Raw genomic sequence first — 19,109 nt, forward strand, 5'->3', positions numbered from 1 at the left:
GCTTCTTCGGGCGGTTACTATTCTTTAGAACTTTTTATATATTCCCTAGATCATAATATCTACAATTTGCGAATGGATATTGTATCTAGATTTATTTTGATCGACTTTTATAAAATCCATGCTATTCCTTCCTCTTGCGCGTTTGTTCAGCTTTTTTTTGTATAAAAACAAACCTAAATCGACAGCGAAGGCATCTTCCCGGCCTTTGGTGTCGGGACATTCAGAAAGCAATCAGCTTTGATCAATCTGGGGGAAACCCCTCATATCAGACAATTGCTATTCATTTGGATACTTCCTTTTTGTGGGGAGCTGGTTTTCCTCACAAAAAGGGGAAATGGAACGGCGCAAAGCTGAACTGGCCTCCAGCTAGCGTTTCTGCAAGTCAACTTTTTGATTGATATTGCTAAATTTCAACGCTTTTCACTTCCTATGTCTTCCTAGAGTAGCAGTAAAATGTCACATTTTCTTTCACTTGCTTTTCCACCTTTAGGTTCATTTTTGTTCTTTTACACCTACAAATATCATTGCCGGGTAACCCCGCTAGTATCCTATAAAACATTTTACACATAAATGGTTTAATCTGTTCCAGGCCCTATAAAAACACTCATTACATTTTATAAAAAAGAACGAAATAAGAGTGAAATACTACCTAACATAACCGTTAATACCTTCACTTGCTATTTTTTTTTTTCTTTGACATCCAAATATAAAATTCTATTTAATAAAAAAATAAGCAACAGACATGACTATTTTTTAACCAGTATTTTAATCATTACCCATAAGGTTACGACCTCAATCAAATCTATGGGCATGCAGATGCTGAAAAGATGATTCAAAGTGAAATGAATTATTTACTTTCTTGCAGCTAATAATTTGTGATTTCTAAAATAAAATAAATTCCCTCACTTCTTACAAAAATTCCAGAGAGCATACAATAAAAACTAAAACAGAAAAATCTTTATTCAATCTATATTCTTCAATTGTGGTAAAAAAAAATTGTAATGCGTACATTAATTTTTTTTCATTTTTTAAAATAATTTTAATTTATGAAGGGAGAGGGGGTGATAATTAGAAAAAATAAATTCAAAGCCAAGAAAAAAATGTTTTCCAAATTAAACTCGACACAAATATTTCCAGAAAATGACTAAAAACTATTTTAAATCGAATTAACCCAATTTTAAAATTTTCGAAAAATTAGATTGCTGATAAATAGTCTACCACTCGTACGAGCATCTTTCATATCCTGATTAATTTTACAATAACAAAAAAATTTTCACATAACATTTTTCGTAAGCTGAAAATGTTGCAAGTAGAGTCTTTCATATCTAGAGGTTCCACTGTATACTGTAATATTTTGCCCTTTCATATTTTCTCAGGTACGAGAAATATGTAATATTTCTGTCGATAGTAAAACATCTTAGGTTGCTGGGATGCTAAGAACAAATATTAAGGACAACAGATACTACACTTTGGTCTCAGTCAATGTAAACTGAAACATTGTGTTTTTTATATTAAGGCATTTTTAAAGAATGAAAACAAAAAACTGATTTTTCTTCTATTGTGTATTATTTTTTAAGTGTAGTATCGGTTCTGTAGTCATAGCACAATCTTCCTAGGAATTACATCCTCTTTTTTAAGGGGATGGGATAATCCTCCCAAGTATTACATCCTCCTTTGGAGGAGGTAATTGTAGAATAATCAAAAGAACTGTGTTAGTCAATAACACAACAACAATAATAATAATAGCAGCAACACTTACCAAGGATCCAGCTTATGCACAATACAGACACCAGATTGAGCTGGACTGAAGGCTTGTATTTATGTACAAGCATATCCAATCAGGTGATTCAGCCAATCACAATCCAAGGAATAGACTGGCCCATGTGTGCACAATGGAATCTCGCATTGTGCCATTAATAGTTCTCCTCTTTCATGAGAAGTAACTTTAGTCTTTGTCAAGTTATCCACAACTTGAACGCTGACCGAAAGTCCACTACACAATCCAACAGTAATGTAATAGCTGTCTTCCCAAGGATTACCTTTCCCTTTTCTTTCTTTTTCCTTTGGGTGGTAGTGGAGGAGAAGAGTTAATGTAATATTTGTTCTGTTTCCAAGATATCATACTCACAGGCATTACCTTCTCCTGTTATGGAAATGATCATATCAGGTATTACCTCTTTATAATGGGGCCAGTATAGAAGATGCTCCTCTGATTATCTTCTCCATTTGAGGGGTGTGCTACCTGTTATAATAATATTATTCTCCCAGTCATTAGCTCCTTTTCCTTTGGAGTCATGGTACTATAGTCTCGGTCACTATTTAATCCTAGCATTAATACTATATGCTTCAGACTTTTGCATATCAACAACTACTTTTATAGACCTGTTAGAGAAAAAGGATTTTATGGTTGAGAAAACATTGCCAGATGTTCCATAGCTAACAAACTTGTGAAGCAACCCTTTGTGTCACACCCAGCAAAGGCTTTTTGGGTTTGTATTATTGTACACTCGATTCAAAAAAGTTGTCAAAAAACAAATATATAACAAATAAATGTTATCAAAGGCAAGATTAGTTACTTTTCTACCACACTGGATATAATTTTCGTGTTTTTATTCAATGTAACATGTTTATTCAGCTCGAAAAGCATACAGTGTTTACCGATGTAATTGAAAATTCAAAATGGCGCCCGACTCTCTCTTTAACACGGTAAGTTTGGGAAAGGTGTTATAAATAATAAACTAGACAAAATACTGTTAGAAATTTGCTCAATATATGTTACCGTGACATAGGTTGACATATATTAGGTGCTTTTTTAGTAGTATTTTGTCTAGTTTATTATTTATAACACCTTTCCCAAACTTACCGTGTTAAGGAGAGAGTCGGGCGCCATTTTGAATTTTCCAATACATCGGTAAAAACTGCATGTTTTTTGAGCTGAATAAACATGTTACATTGAATAAAAACACAAAAAATATATCCAGTTTGGTAGAAAAGTAACTTATCTTGCCTTTGATAACATTTATTTGTTATATATTTGTTTTTTGACAACTTTTTCGAATCTATGTGTACAGTAATACAAACCCGGCTTTTTATATGTTGAGAGCTTTTTGTGCTAGAAGTAGCCATTTTATTTGGAATAGGTTTTGTTTTATTCTTAGGTTCTTTAATTTTCTTGGACACAAGTCCATACACAAGTCCCACTATTATCTCATTAAGACTATCATATATTTCCGATGTCGCCTACATCATTATAACAGCTTTACCTCCATAAATAAGGAAACTAAAAAGTAGACCATGGATTTATTTTGGCAGCTGTGTAATTCTCATTTTCCTTTATCTAGCACTCATATTTCATGAACAATGTTTCTGGCAAAGGGAAAAGAATTGCTGTTTTATGAATCAGAATGTACTCAGTTAACATTGTTGCCTAAATTTTGACCTTGAAATAGCATTTTTTTAATTAGCTTCTTACATCAAGTTGCTCCATGCCTCGTCTGGAGCGATTTTCTTTAAAGAAAAAAAAAAGTAAATATAAACATACTTAAACTAAATAAAGTGTAAATTTAACTGACGACGAAGATAAATTGCATACTCTCACCCTTGAGAGCTTCACCATATGATTGACAACAAAACATTTGCCAAGAGTGGTTGTTATTCGTTGTGTGTATTAGCAGGTTAAACTGAAGTACTTGCTAAAAATATCTTCAGGGATGAATTTATTTTTGCAGGAAGTTTTCACTGTCCACTTACGTACAGCATTTCCAATTTCAACTAGTGAAGAAGTTAATGGAACCCTAACCCCCTTAATTTCTCACAATTTTCAGACCCTTTGATTGCTTCCCATTACAGCACTTCCTCCCTCACCTTAATTCCTTCCCACTTCAGTAACATCTCACCCTTAATTCCATCTCACTCCAGCAACACCTCACCCTTAATTCCCGTCAATTTCAGTAACACCTCATCTTTAATTCCCCTGAACTTCAGCAACACCTCACCTTTAATTACCCTGAACTTCAGCGACACTCCCTGTCTTAATTCAATACCACTTCACAGTCCTGATAAAAGATATTCCAATACCAAGCAAAAGAACAATCCTGATAAACCAGAAAGAACACCCTTAAACCTAGAGAGATAGATTATTGTCAGCATCATTAATTTCAAATGATATTTAAGGTGTCATTTATTGTAATTACAAGAGATGGAAAGAAGCAAAAAAGATTTAAAAATAAATACTACCATTGAAAAACAAGCAAAACTCCGGAAATGAGTGTCATGTCTATTTCCTTGCTTATAAAACGTTTTTGTATACAGAAGCTTTTATCTTTATGACTTGAATCATTTCATGACAAGACATGATTAAGTGAAATTCTTAACTTTTCAATGCCAACATTAATGACATAAAAAAATAAAATGGCTTGGTTTGAGGCAGATCAGTCACGTTATTTAATGCCAAATAAAGTTGTCAAATGTAATTCTATAGGTAGAATAACCATTTTATATTCTTGATAAACATTACTTTCAGAAGGAAATTTTACAGAAAGTGTAGGGCATTATTCTCAGCAAACACTACTCTTAGAAAACATCACGCTTGTTCTCAACATGATCGACTCTCAGCCATCGCTTTTGAGCATCTATTTAGGAAGAAAATAAAAAGGAGAAATAATGTTTTGCCTTTTGTTTTGGAAAAATTAGATTGAATAATACGATTGGGGGATGAACTTATACATACTAGAGTCTTGATGATTGATCGAATCGGGCCTCTCTGATCTCCCATCTAGCTGTGGAGCATTGCAAATCACCTGACCACAAACTGCTGTTACCAGGATCCCATCCTAAAGCAACACAGATTGTGACTCTCAGCCTACATTTTATTTCATTTTTGAGAGAGGGAAGAGTACACATTAGAATTGGGATGGAATCTGCAAATTAATGGGTCCTGGCTGACAAGACATAAGGGAGATAATTTACATATGTTATCTTCCTTAAAGAGTCTGAGCAACATTATCTTTAACAATTATGTTGGTATATATATATATATATATATATATATATATATATATATATATATATATATATATATATATATATATATATATATATATTATATATATATATATATATATATTACTTGAGTTTTTTTTTTCTTGCTCTGACAAGGATATTAAAAGCCTACTTTTTCTATTTAAAAGTTATTAAAACAAACTTTGTAATATACTCAACCATGGATATGCAAGCGTTTACATTAACTAATTTTCATATCCCTTTGAAAAACGAGCGTTAATTATTTATGATTAATTTCATTTCACTATTATGCTGAATTCTATATTTTTTACATGCGGGTCACCACTTATCAAGGCCCAAAGGCCACTCGAGGATAAGGGTTAATGGGTATACATTAGTCATTGTGATTTTAGCGTAGTACACATTAGTGGGAATTTTGTAACTTGGATTACTTAGGGGGACGGTTCAATAAGAACTTGTTCACGTTGGGCTTGAAGACAATCAGATTGCAATCAGATTGTAATCAGCTGGAAAGCAGGACAACAGAATAGAGTTCCACAGGCGAGCAGTTCTAAAAAGAAGCCCTGTTCATGGAATCTATGTTTAGGCGCAAGCACAGATAAAGAGTGTGGAAAATTGTTGATAGTGGTTCTGGCTGAAAGTTTGGCGAGGGGGGACCATAGTTTGAAGTTCAGATGAGCATCTGCCATGAAAATAACAAAGCAGGGACAGGCTCGCTATGTCTCTTCTGTGGGAAAGAGGTTGCAGGGAAGAGAAAAGGGCATCCCTCACTAAGCTACAAAGTCTATTTTGAACTCTGTCAAGACAGGATAAGCTGCGTCTAGCAGCTCCTGTTCAGATGTGGCAATAGTACTCCATCACTGGATGAACCTGGCGTTTTATATAGATAGAGAATTGCATCAGGAGTGAGATATCTACTGGAGCAGGAGAAGGATCCCACCATTTTTCCAGTGACTTTGGCAATGGATTTGATATACGTGTTCCATTTCAGATCGGGAGTAAAGGTCAAGCCCAGAAGCTTGTCAAAACATGAAGACACCCCATTCGTTTCGATTGATGGCAGCTGGGCAACAGAGCGTTGATGATGTAAAAATAGAAGCTTGGTTTTAGATGCATTAAATGTAACCAGACACTTTTTTCCCCCCATTGTACCAAACGCTCAAAATTAGTGGAGAGAGAGTCAGAGAGAACTTGGTCGTTTACGGTCTTCGAAATGCTACCATAGATGGTAATGTCATCAGCATAAATTTCTATGAATGATTTAAGAATGCGGTTTGAAAGATCATTGATGTAGATCAGGAGGAAAGTTGGACCCAGGATGGGCCTCTTAAGGACTCCAGCATTAATACCAAAAGCCTCTGATTTTTGCCCATCAACCACTACATGCATAATTGCATTGAATTTAAGATGGAAACGTTTTAGTACACAGAAATACTTTTATTGATATATATATATATATATATATATATATATATATATATATATATATAGAACGCTTTGGATTTCAAAAGGTGTTCTACTAAAATAGTCATATTTGAAAAACTACATTTCAAATTCTCAAAATACCACCGTTTTGTTTGGAAATGAATATACTTTCAAATGAATTAATAAATAATGATGTACATTATATATTTTAAGAGTTTTCAGCAAATAAAGTGATAAAAATGTGAACATCATAAAATAGCGTTTTCAATACGGTTTTGTAAAGACCCACCCTGATTTTGTAAACGCTTGTACTGTGTTTGTATTAAGAATTTTGTCATAAAATTTTAAACTAATCAGAAGAGATGTCACTTTTAATAGTTTTGCCCACACTTTTTTTTTTTTGTGTGTTAAAAAAGACAAAAAAAAAAAAAAAAAAAAACTAACATGGGTATTGAAAATTAAAAAAATTTCCGGACACCCACAAATCAGTCTTTTTACTGTTTTCATCCATTAAAAGTATAATTGTATGTTTGCTTTTTCTTGCAGTAGCTAGCAATTTAAAATAACCAAACCTGACAAAAAAAAAAAGAAAGTTTCTGTTTATTGAGTTTGAAAAACTGTCTGTAGTTTTAGCAGCAGCAGCGATAGCACGGTTGTAAACAGACGTTTTTTTATTGACTTATCACATAGGGATTTTTTTTTTAATTGAAAATATGAATATAAAAAAATGTTCTTACATGTTTAATTATTTTGTTGTTCGAATATAATTAGTTTCATTAGAGCTAATCAGTTATCAGAATATATAATTAAAGCAACTCCAACCAGTCCGGCATTGTGAACTTTGTTTAACTTGCAATTTCTCATATTTCTGATCAAATTTAAAAAATATTTCTATGGTTGAAAAGACAAGAAAATAAGCTTTCTAAATGTATAACTTGTGTGCACTTTTATCCATTGCTTATCACAGATTATTAAAAAAAAAAAAAATTTTAATTCAATATTTAAATATTTGTAGGGGGTGCTCAGTTTCTAAAGAAATTAAGCCTTTTCTCGAGTGTCAATATTTACGTGATGAGTTCATCTTGGCTTACAATCTCCTCCTTAATAGTCATTATCCTCTCCCCCCAGGATCTACTACTTACTCTTGTACCAGAAAGAGGTCAGCAAGGGCATTAGCACAATCTATTTCATCACAAATCTCGATAAAAAGGGACACTTTCTCAATTAGGATCTTTGCACTTCGGAATACAAATATCAATTGTGCCAACTACACTAGCAATTCTAGATGAAACTAAACAGGTGCTTTATCACTGTATCCTCTCCTGTGTAAATTTTCTACCTTCTTTGCAGCTGAAAAATGCTTGTTTTAATTTTTGCCAATATTTTTTAATTGAATGAGATCTGCAGACGTTGTAGCAATGATAACAATTGGTATCTATTTCGTTTGGCGGAGAACAATCTTAAATGACATTGTTTGGTCACACAATGACCAAACAAAATATACGGTGTAATAATCTCTACAGGACTTTTTTTCAAACTCCATCCTGAGGTCTTTAGGGATCGCAAAGAAAACAGAAAACTTCCAGACAGCCACAAAGAAAGATGCATACGCTCTCTCCTGCCATCTGCTGACTAGAGACTGAGCTCAGCTATCATCACTTAAGGAATATACAACTCACAAAAAAAGGTACCAGAACAAGAGATAACGAACGGACATCTTAAAACACTTAATATCCGTTGCAAGAAGTAAACAGCACATAGATACGTCTCGTTTTTCTTTAAGAAAAACAACAGGTGTTTGTTTGGTTTGTATTTTTTTTAATTAATTAGTTATTTATTGCTCTCATTTATTAATAAAATAAATTGTCAATGTGAAATCTATACAAATTTATACGTTTTTTCATAAGTGGGTCAATTTGTAAAGTTTTGATAGGCATGTGAACTTAGCACAAATGGTAGCGAATAATGCTGGGGATATTGTTTTGGTTTCAATTCTAAATTATGGCACCCAAATCATTTTTTTTTTAAAAACTTTTGAAATCACTGTTTTATATAGGGTACAATATAATAATCTATAGAGAATTGGCTCTTTAATAATAAATACAGAATCTGCATAAATTAATATATTTAAGGGTATTTTATAATCGGATAATGCCGGATGGCCTGCTAGTTATTTTATTCCTCAAATATATTTCTCCCAGAAAACACGGCAGTATACTTGGAAACCATTATTTCTTTGCATTAGTAATCTTTGTTATCGTCATGATTAGGCATGACGTGACCAGCTGATTGACCAGATCAGACCTCTTCAATCTCCTGTCTAGCCAAAGTAAGGGGCGAAAGTGGATTGGTTGGTTGGTTGTTTTTGCTTTACGGCATATCAATCCTTTTCAAGTTATTTAATGCCGAATCCAAAGATTTTGAAGAAAAATTTTTTAATAGAGTATATTTGTTGTTTTCAAGTCAGTTTCTATTCAACCCATAGTTGGAACCCTAACAGGTACTACCACTCCGGGTCAGAGTGGACCTGGGAGCAAAGGCAATTAAATGGTGGCTCCACACTCCCCAAAGCCCGCAAACTGGGGCCTCACCACTGGATATAGTTTAAGGTCATATCCAGAACAGACGAAAGTGGAATAATGGCTCATGGTTTACCATACAAAGCCTAAAAATGACCCTGTTTTCAGGGGAGAGGATTTATCTCTCGGCATGGGTTTGCAGTTGTCAAATTTGTTACTCTACCGGCAGGGCATGATTGTCAAGGCCACATCTTCAATTGGTACGAAGTTTAAAAGACATTTTGCTCACCGACACATAAAATACTTTTTTATTGATTTGCAATATAAGTAAATATAATCACCTACAAACCGTTTTTTTTCACAAACATTGCTTAATCGATAACATGAGATGTGTGATGTTGAATAAAACAGTACAATATTCAATTGATTAGGTTTTATGACATATCAACAATCATTGGGTCATTTTATGCCGAAAACGTACAGGTATTTTGTATATAATTGGATGGCATATTAATTTTTTGTTGTAGAAATCGCACCACATAAGGTATGAAAGCACTTGATATAAGGAACTAAAAAAATAAATAAAAATATAATACTTCTAAATCAAAAATTAGCCAAGGATAAGTGTTGCATGGATAGGTTCTGACCCAGAAAACAGCAATTCTTCCTCCTTTGTCAGAAACATTGCTCATGGAATATGAAGACTAAAGGATAAAATAAGAAAAGTCAAAATAAGCTCATTTTCTTTTTTATTTAATAAATTTGGCAAAAAATAAAACAAACGGGCTTCAATTGTTTACACAGAAGATGGTATGGTGGGCAAGCACCTGTCTAAATCCGCCTTGAATGCCTGCATCTTTGATATATTTACTGCATCTCTTGGAAATCCATCCTAAGGTCCAGTGATCTTGATTGAGAAAGCTGATTAACATGCAGCTTGAGAAGATGCACCCCATTTATGTAGCTTGCTATCTGCACGTATGGAAATATCCGTGAAGGTTTATTTGAAGCAAACTTCGTTATAGTATTTGTTGTTACAGAAAAAAAAATGCCAAAACTTTGTTATGCTGTTCTTGTTGTTTATTTTAATTCTGTATTTAACTTGTAAAAGTTAACAAGTTGCATGTTGTTGCTAATCTTCAGATCCTGAACCAAGTCAAATCATCAAACAGAAGGTATGCTCATCAGGCTCCAACTGCAGTGGGTAGATCATGTCATTCACATGGAAGAATACCATATGCCAAGATACTTGTATGTACGGAGAACTTAAGAAAGGAAAGAGAAACCATGGTCAGCAAAAAATGCCACAAAGACAAAGTGAAGACCAATCTAGTGTGAACTTGAACCAAAGGAATTGGAAGACTATGCCAGTGATTGATCAAACTGGCAAGTCACCGCCGACAAAATTACTGTCAACTTTGAGGATGCTTATTGCCAGAAGCTTATTGATGAGCAGCACCACAGAGCATCAACAGCAGTGATACACACTGTGCCTCTAGAATAGAGTTGTGCAGCCATTTAAAAAATTTTTTTTTTTTTTTTTAATTTTATTCCTTTGAAGATTGTAACACTGGGTATGGGGCAGCCAAACCAGCTGCCAATATTGCCCTGCTTTTTATTGAAACCAACCGAGAGCTCTTTTTAGTATCTTCATTGTTCCCTTAAGTGCAATTGTCTCAATCTCTTTTACACTTGGTTCACCAAGAATATTAGTTAGGTAGGACTTCAGGTTCTTCTTCATAAACCCTGTGGCACCTATGATAACTGGTATGATTGATATCTCCCTAAAATTCCAGTTTCTTTTCATGCTATACATGAGACCTTGATATTTGGTCCATTTCTCAGGCACTTCAGTCTGGAAACACAAATGAGTAACCAAAGCAAAGAGTCTCTAGGATAACTAATTTTTTTTTTTTAAATTTATTTTCATAAAATTTAATTATAAACAAAATTTAATCTTTTTTTCTTGTGTCAATATTTTTTTTCATGCTTCTTAATGTGATTTATTTTTTAACCGTTTACCGCCAGAATTTTTTTTGTGCAATAAATATTTTTAATCATGAAACCCACACGTGACGGAAGTTAGCGTGCAACTGATGCACGACTATAAACAAACCCTTCATTTACTTGTTGAACCATGCATAGTACTCTGAAGACCGATTGGGCTGACAAGTCATAAGAATAAGAAACATTTGTTATATTTGTTTTTTTTTGAAAGGTGATGTGAAAGTACAATTTGGTGGTAAAGGGTTAATGTTGGTGTTTTTCAATTTAATCTGCACCATTTTGTACATCAACTAAAACAATTTTATCTTAAAGAAAATGGGAGACACATCAATATGAATTTAAGTTGTCTTTCATAAAAAAAATATGCAAAAAAGTTAAAAAAAAAAAAAAAAAAAATTTTTTCATTTCGGTTCTGAATTTTTGAGATGAGAATTTATTGTTTGTACTATTTGTATTCTCTGGATACTAATCTCATCTTGAGTATTATTTTCACAACGTGCTAACCTTTTCCAGGTGTAGTATGCTCTCGTTCCATCAGATGACTGGATAGAAATCCGAAGTAATTCACAATTGTATTTCTGAGTGTCGCCTGCACTGAGGATTGAACCTTCATCCTCCAGAAGAGCACAACTGAATTTTACCAAGTACACAATCCACTTTGCCGTGGGTCCTTGCAGACAATTCTAGTACAAATTTTAGGGGCCTTAAGCCTTTTTTTGTTTCTAGATATAAATATCACTATTTATAATATATAATTACCACTACCTACTTATTACTATATATATATATATATATATATATATATATATATATAAATTTCCATTTTTCTGATGAGTATATGCACAAAATAAGCTGCAATATTAACATGATAATCAATTGTTTCTGCATAACAAAACTGATCTTTAAAAAAATGTACTGAAATATTAATATGCTGAAAAAGTTATCATAGGTAAGAAAAATAAATATTTAGATCTTGGAATGTAGTTATACTGTTGTTCTTCTTATATATATTTATATACTAATCTGGGAGCCCAGCGATGCCTGGGTGTTTGGAGGTGTGTGTTGAGCAAAAAAAAAAAAAAAAAAAAAAAGTAGTAGTCAGGCAGGCTAGAACCCGTACTCAAAAAGTAGTTGGAAATCTAGAAAGAAAATTATTATAAATCGGCTTTCAAAACTAAGTCCCCCTACCTTTATTTGTCCAATTTTTGTCCGTACCTACAAACATAACACAAACCATAATAAAAGAATACTGACGCTTTTTGTTAATTTCTACTCTAGAATTTAAAGAATTCTAAACTGCATTTAAACAATTTTTTCTATAATGAAAAATAAGTTTTAGATAAGATAAAATAGTCAATTGCGAAAGAGAAAAAGAATGTGAAAAAAAAAAAAAAAATGTGATATTTGCTGTTGTGTCCATTGCCAAACCAGAAGTGATGTAGGTTTAAATTAAGGCTAGACAATCGAAAAGAGGGGATAACTTTTGAAAATATTGGTGAAAAAAAGCAACCCCTCCCTGTAGATAAGCCCCAAGTTGAGGGTGAAGGAATTAATGGTTTGGGCCAATTTTTCAATATTTGTCGTCTGAAGGGTTGAGCTTCAAAATGATACTGATCTCGTCAAAATCTGTCGCCTCTGTCAAGAGTTTTAGGCAGACATACAAACATACATACATTTAAACAGACAGGTGAGATTTATATTATCAACTAGTGGGGGGAGAGTACCCGGCGATGCCCGGGTGTTTTGAGGTGTGTGTGGTTTTGGGTAAATCAAAACTCAATGGGGGTTAAAATAAAAAACGTTTTGGTAGGTGAGTATGAGGATCGAACCTGAACCCTTGAGGCAAAGTTAGAAATTAAAGTGTGAAAAAAAGATGTATGGCGTTAACCACTGGGCCACGGAGACATACAAGGGAAACATGTATGAATTTATTTATTTAACTATTGACAGGTGGCAACAATAAAAGTTAACTCTGCTGCTTCTATTTGACCTAATTATTAAGGTCAAATAGAAGTCACGCAGTTAACTTGGGTTTGTTTACCCAACTTTGACGTTTTTTCCCCCAACAGATGTTGGGGAGGGGAAAACCAGCTCCCCATTGTCCAGATTGATTAGCAATTGTCTGATATGAGAGGAATTTTTCCCCACATTGATCAAAGCTGATTGCTTCTGTACGTTTCCCGGCGCGATGCCGAGAACATTGTTAACTTTGAATTAGTTTCGCTTTTTATTGGTAAAGAGGTCTCATTTGTTCAAAGTAGTAATACACACGGACGAAAAAACGCTTTGGATAATCACAGATTTCAAGGTAGTTCTACTAAAATAGCCATATTTTTTAAACCAAAGCACTTCAAGTCTTCAAATTACTACTGTTTTGTTCGGAAATGAATATATTTTCAAATGAATTAATAAATATGAATGTACATTATATATTTTAAGAGTTTTAAGCAAATAAAGTGATAAAAATGTGAACGTCATAAAATGGCGTTTTCGGTAAGGTTTTGTAATGACCCCCCCCCCCCCGTTTTCTAAATGTCCGTACCGTGATTGTATGAAGAATTTCGTCATGAAATTTGGGAACCAATTAGAAGAGGTGTTAATCTTAATACTGTCAAGTGTCCAAAATATTTTTGACCATTTCTTTTTTTGTCGTGTTAAAAATAAGACTTTAATATGACGAGTATTGAACATTTTGAAAAAAAAATTCTTCGGACACCCAGTAGTAAGTAAATCAATCTTTTTACTATCTTTATCAATTAAAAGTATTATTTTATGTTGAGTAGGACCGCGTTAATTGATAATTTAAAAGGACCTACCTGAAAAAAAAATTGTTTCTATTTCTTGAATTTGGTCAAATGAAGTTAGTATTACTAGAAGCAGCAGCAACTCCAGCCTGTACAATCAGCGATAGTACAGTGTAAACAACACGCGTTCTTTAATTTTTATTCAAGAACGAATTAAGAAAAACATGAAAATGTGAATAGAAATGTTCTTATATGTTTTAATTGGAGCTATTTTGTTATCAGAATAACATTAGTTTAGAACTATTCGGTTTTCAGAATGTATAATAACAACAATCCCAACCCATTCGGCATTATGAATCTGTTGCAATTTCTCACATTTCTCGTCAAATTTAAAAACATGGTTAAAAAAACAAAACTTTTGTAGATATATAGCTTGCATGCACTTTTATTCTTTAAATTAGTTTTGAACAGCGAATTAAAACAATGTTTTACTGAGAACAGCCACAAATGTTTTTTTTCAAAATCAAAATAAGTATCAAAATCTCATTTATACATAGATTCGAAAAAGTGGTCAAAAAACAAATATATAACAAATAAATGTTATCAACCTAACTGGATAATTTTCTAGTGTTTTTATTTAATGTAACATGTTTATTCAGCTCAAAAAACGTACAGTGTTTACCGATGTATTGGAAAATTAAAAATGGCGCCCGGTCCGACTCTCTTTGACACGGTAAGTTTGAGAAAAGGAGTTAAAAATAAAAATAAAACTATACAAAATACTGTTAAAAACTCACCGAATATATGTCAGCCTATGTCACGGTAACATATATTGAGCGAGTTTCTAGCAGTATTTTGTCTACTTTTTTTTATTTTTAACTCTTTTCCCCAAACTTACCATTTCAAGAGAGTCGGGCGCCATTTTAAATTTTCCAAAACATCGGTAAACACCGTTTTCAAGCTGAATAAACATGTTACATTAAATAAAAACACTAAAAAATTATCCAGTTAGGTAGAAAAGTAACTTGCTTTTGATAACATTTGTTATATATTTGTTTTTTTTGACAACTTTTTCGAATCTATGTGTATAGTAATACAAACCCTCAAAATCTATATCAATATTCTTGAAATTTTAAAAGCAGTTAGAAATTATTTTTGTCTGTTTGTCCTAATTCTTGTAAAATTTCACATCCTTATTTACATAAGCTTACATATTTAATAGTAATGTGATATTCCAAATTTAATCCATAACATTTTCAAAAGCCAATAATTATGAACCGCTAACAGTAAATATGAGTGATGAACGCTCTTTTTGAAAAAAAGCTCTCTTAACTTCACCTCTAATCCAAATTATGTGTGGCAAGTCTCCTCCTAAAACACTCTTTAACCCTAACAATAACACTAAGTTCGAGTGGCAAGCCCCCCTCCCCCTCCAACAAAATACCTCTGTAAGCCACATACAAGCATCTAAAACAAACAAACAATAGATCCTTCCTTAAAGAAAAATACACATAAAATAAATTGGTTAACTGTCCTAAAATGCTAGAATGGCCAGGAAATGGTGAATTATTTTACATTAAATTTTTGTGAAACTAACCGCTCCCCCCTCTAATATTGTTTTTGTTAGCTTTGTCTCTGTCAAGTTTTCAGTATGTTCACACATAATTTTCCTTAGCCCTACAATTAATTCAAAGTCCGAATGGCAACCCTCCCCATATTCTCATTGCATAGAAACCCTCTTAAAACTACACATAATCATCTTAAAAAAAAAAAAAAAAAAAAAAAAAAAAAAGCATGCATATTTTCCCATAGAAAAAAAACAGTTAACTGCCCTAAAATGCTAGAATGACCTGTAATAGGAAATTATTTTACATTCAATTCTAAAATAATTTGTTTATCTTTCATTAAAGTTTTTCATAGCATTTTATACATAATTTCCTAAAAAGGTAGAATCGCATTTTGGAGGGGTGGTCAGAAGGAGTTGAGTGGGGTTAAACAGAAGGTGTTAATCTACAATAATACCAAAGAAATATTGCAATGTATTCATTTTTAAATGGTCTTATGTTTAGATTTAAGTTTTTTGTACATAAAGCACATTACAATTCAACTTTGAGTTCTCCAACTTCTTTTCTATTTATGGATACATGGCATTTTTAAGGAATTGCTGCATATTTATGCACATTTACTGCAGATTATTTGGAAACCATAAACTTTGGGAGATTTTCAGTTGCATATTCTGATTCCTTGTACAAAAATACACTTATATGGTAAATTTCATTTCTTAGTCTTGTGTTTTAACAAAGATATGACATTTTTACTGAAAAAGTAGTGTAAAAAATGTCACGAAACGCATATGGTCTTAAAGCGGGGAAAAATATCCAAACGTGTGAGGCACAAAAATAGCCATAACTTCCTTAATTTTAATCAGATTTAAAAAATTTAAAAAGATTCTTTCTTAGCTCATCAAGCTCTTTCTATGCATACCAATATTGAAATATTTCAAGCCATTTCAATTTTTTCATGTGTATTGCTATTCAAAGTTTGCATTTTTAGTCATAAATAGGAAATTTGGCTTCTGGACCAATAGCAGACATAAGACAGCAAATTTCCTAATTTCCAACAAATGTTGAAAAGTCATAATTTGGTGACTAATTGTGCTACCAAAATAAATTTGTTATCGTTTATATTTTGCACTAATTTTTTTTCTTAGAATGAAACTTAATAGTTTCATGTCACTTTATTTCATTTAAACTAGATCTAATACAACTCTTATAAAATCCAAAGTCTGCATTTTTGGCTTCCGGACCAATAGCACACACAACAGCCAATTTCCAATAAACTTTGAAAAGTCATAATTCGGTGCCCAATTGTGCTACAAAAATAATTTTCTAAAGATCTACGTGCTCACATAAATTTTTTTTTTTATAGAATAAAAATAAAATTGTAGCTCGAGACACTTAATGACAGTTTCGCATCACATTATTTAATTTAAACTAGATCAAAAACAACTCGTATAAAAAAATCAAAACATGGCCTATGCTGCGACAATCTAAAGCTGAGACACCTGGTTATAAGAGTAACTCTTGCTTTAAGATAAATATACAGCAATTTGTAAAAAAAAAATAAAATAAATAAAAATTATTCTGGCAAGAGATTTGAATTCCAACCATGAAACGCACACCGAACCAGATGTATCAAAATTAGGACATGTTAGACTATTTCTTGCCTTCTGAAAATTGGTTTTCCTTGAAATGAATGGCCACATACTATTAGTGTGGGAATAACTTTACATACACGCTCTCAAATAGACCTATCTCGCGGCACATTATTTTATATATGGACTAATAAAATACCCATCCCAAGACAGGTATAAATAATAAATATAGCATTTTTTTAATCTTATTTTTTTTTTTGGAGGAGTATGGTAAGGTTTTGGTTACTCCTTAAATGGTAAAGTTCATGAAAAAAAAGAAAAAAAAAAAGCGTGCCCACATGACTCACCCTGCTTCCTAGAATATATAATTCATAATATATATATAATCGAAAATAAAACAGGTTTTGATATTAAATTAACTTTTTGTCATTTTTACTGGCACCCTCAAGAAGATGGATTTAAAAAAAAAAACAAAAAAAAAAACAAAAAAAAAAAACAAAAAAAAAACAAAAAAAAAACTATGAAATTTGCTTATATCTGGAACATAACATTTTATGTTGAAATAAAAACTAGTCATGTCATTATAACATGAAAAAAGTCCAAATTGTTATTTCATACGAACAATGGACATTAATATTTAAAATAGGACATTTTTTAAAAAATAAGATCAAATAATTCCATCTCTTTAATATTAGATCCATATTTAACTCATATTCCATAAAAGGAGATAAATCGTAAATGTTAAAGATTTTAGCAAGCATATTATTGATGCTACTGTGTGTGCCCTGATTCTTTTAAACATTTATTACTTAATATATTAATGCGAGGCAATTCTTTTCTATATTAAATTCTCTGCATCTGTTTTCTTTAAGCTTTTACAGGGAAAGGTATGAGTTTGGATTGGCAACTTATATTTTACAAAAGAAATGTGTCCAAGTGTTGCCGAGAATATATATTCAAAAATTAATCCTGATCTGTTCACTAGTTTAGGAGATTATTATTATTATTATTATTATTATATATATATGAGTAAGATGATTGATAATTTATAATTAAAATTAAATATTGGTTTCACAAGGAAGAACAAACAAAATCAACTTGTGAAACAGATTTTTAATTACAAATTATCAATCATCTTACTCAATATTAAAATAGCTCTAGGATATATATGCCTATCAAGCTTATCTATCTAAATTACAATGAGTACTGTTTTCTTTTATTTCATTTTAATTGCCTTAATGAATTTACTAAAATAACTACAATAAATTGTGGTTTCACTTAATGCCTTAACTAGCAAATTCTAGCATTGCTACAAGTATAATTTGCTGATTTCTTTATGTCTTATGAGAAGAATAATAAGAATAGCATTCTTTGAAACTCTGCGAGATAAAGACTTTGTAAATTGTTTTTTGGAGTATTCAGTCGAACAATAAATTTTGATTGTAAAGTTCAACTTAGTTTTAATTTTCTTTCTCTTTATATATATATATGTGTGTGTGTGTGTGTGCGCATGTGTTTGTGTGCGCACACAAATACATGGAATGAAAAATTCCATAAATCAATGAGTGGACGGAATCAATTGGCAGATAAAATGCTTGTGACATAACGATAAACCTCTTTTTGTGAGAGCTGGAGTTCCTCACATTCGAGGAGCCTTGTGCTACTTTTGTAGTTTCATGAAGAGACACATAAAATCAAAGTTATTGTAGCATTGAAACATGGCCAACACCACACTCTTACACAACTAAAGATGACAGCTTGATAACAAAAAATAACAACTGCGGGGACAAGAGTCAAATCAATTTTAGCTGACATTGGCTTCACTAAAAGTTAAAAATTGAAAGGAACAGTGAACTTAATGTCTATCTCTTTCTTTTTGATACATCTACTTGTTTTGTCACCTCACTCTCTCATTTTTGTTACAAGATTTGCAGTTGAAACTTAGACTTTGTTTATGACAGTCTATCCCCCACCTCCGCTGACTTTTGAATTATTGTTTCTTCAGAAGCAGAAACATAAATTTCATATTTTTTATATATAAAAATATGGCTCATATACTCCTTTTAGTTAAGCATTCAATTCTAGCTGATGGACTTAGCCCGTATAATTAATTCTCGAGAGAGAATTAATGATGCCTAAAACCCAACGAAAACCTTAAGCAAACTATGGATAAACTTTATTTAAAGGGATGACTTTCTCTGTATGTGCAAGGAACTGGTCATGCTGTGCAAAGATGTA

At 32.2% G+C, this 19,109-nt stretch overlaps 1 protein-coding gene across 4 annotated transcripts in view; it reads right to left on the reverse strand.

Moving 5' to 3' along the window:
- Positions 1-19,109, reverse strand: part of LOC145296717 (EH domain-containing protein 3-like) — a 175,326-nt gene that overhangs the window by 39,668 nt on the left and 116,549 nt on the right. The window lies entirely within an intron of this gene.

Source organism: Euprymna scolopes, chromosome 17, assembly GCF_053919585.1.
Source record: "Euprymna scolopes isolate OS-2025 chromosome 17, ASM5391958v1, whole genome shotgun sequence".
Classification (NCBI taxonomy): domain Eukaryota; kingdom Metazoa; phylum Mollusca; class Cephalopoda; order Sepiida; family Sepiolidae; genus Euprymna; species Euprymna scolopes.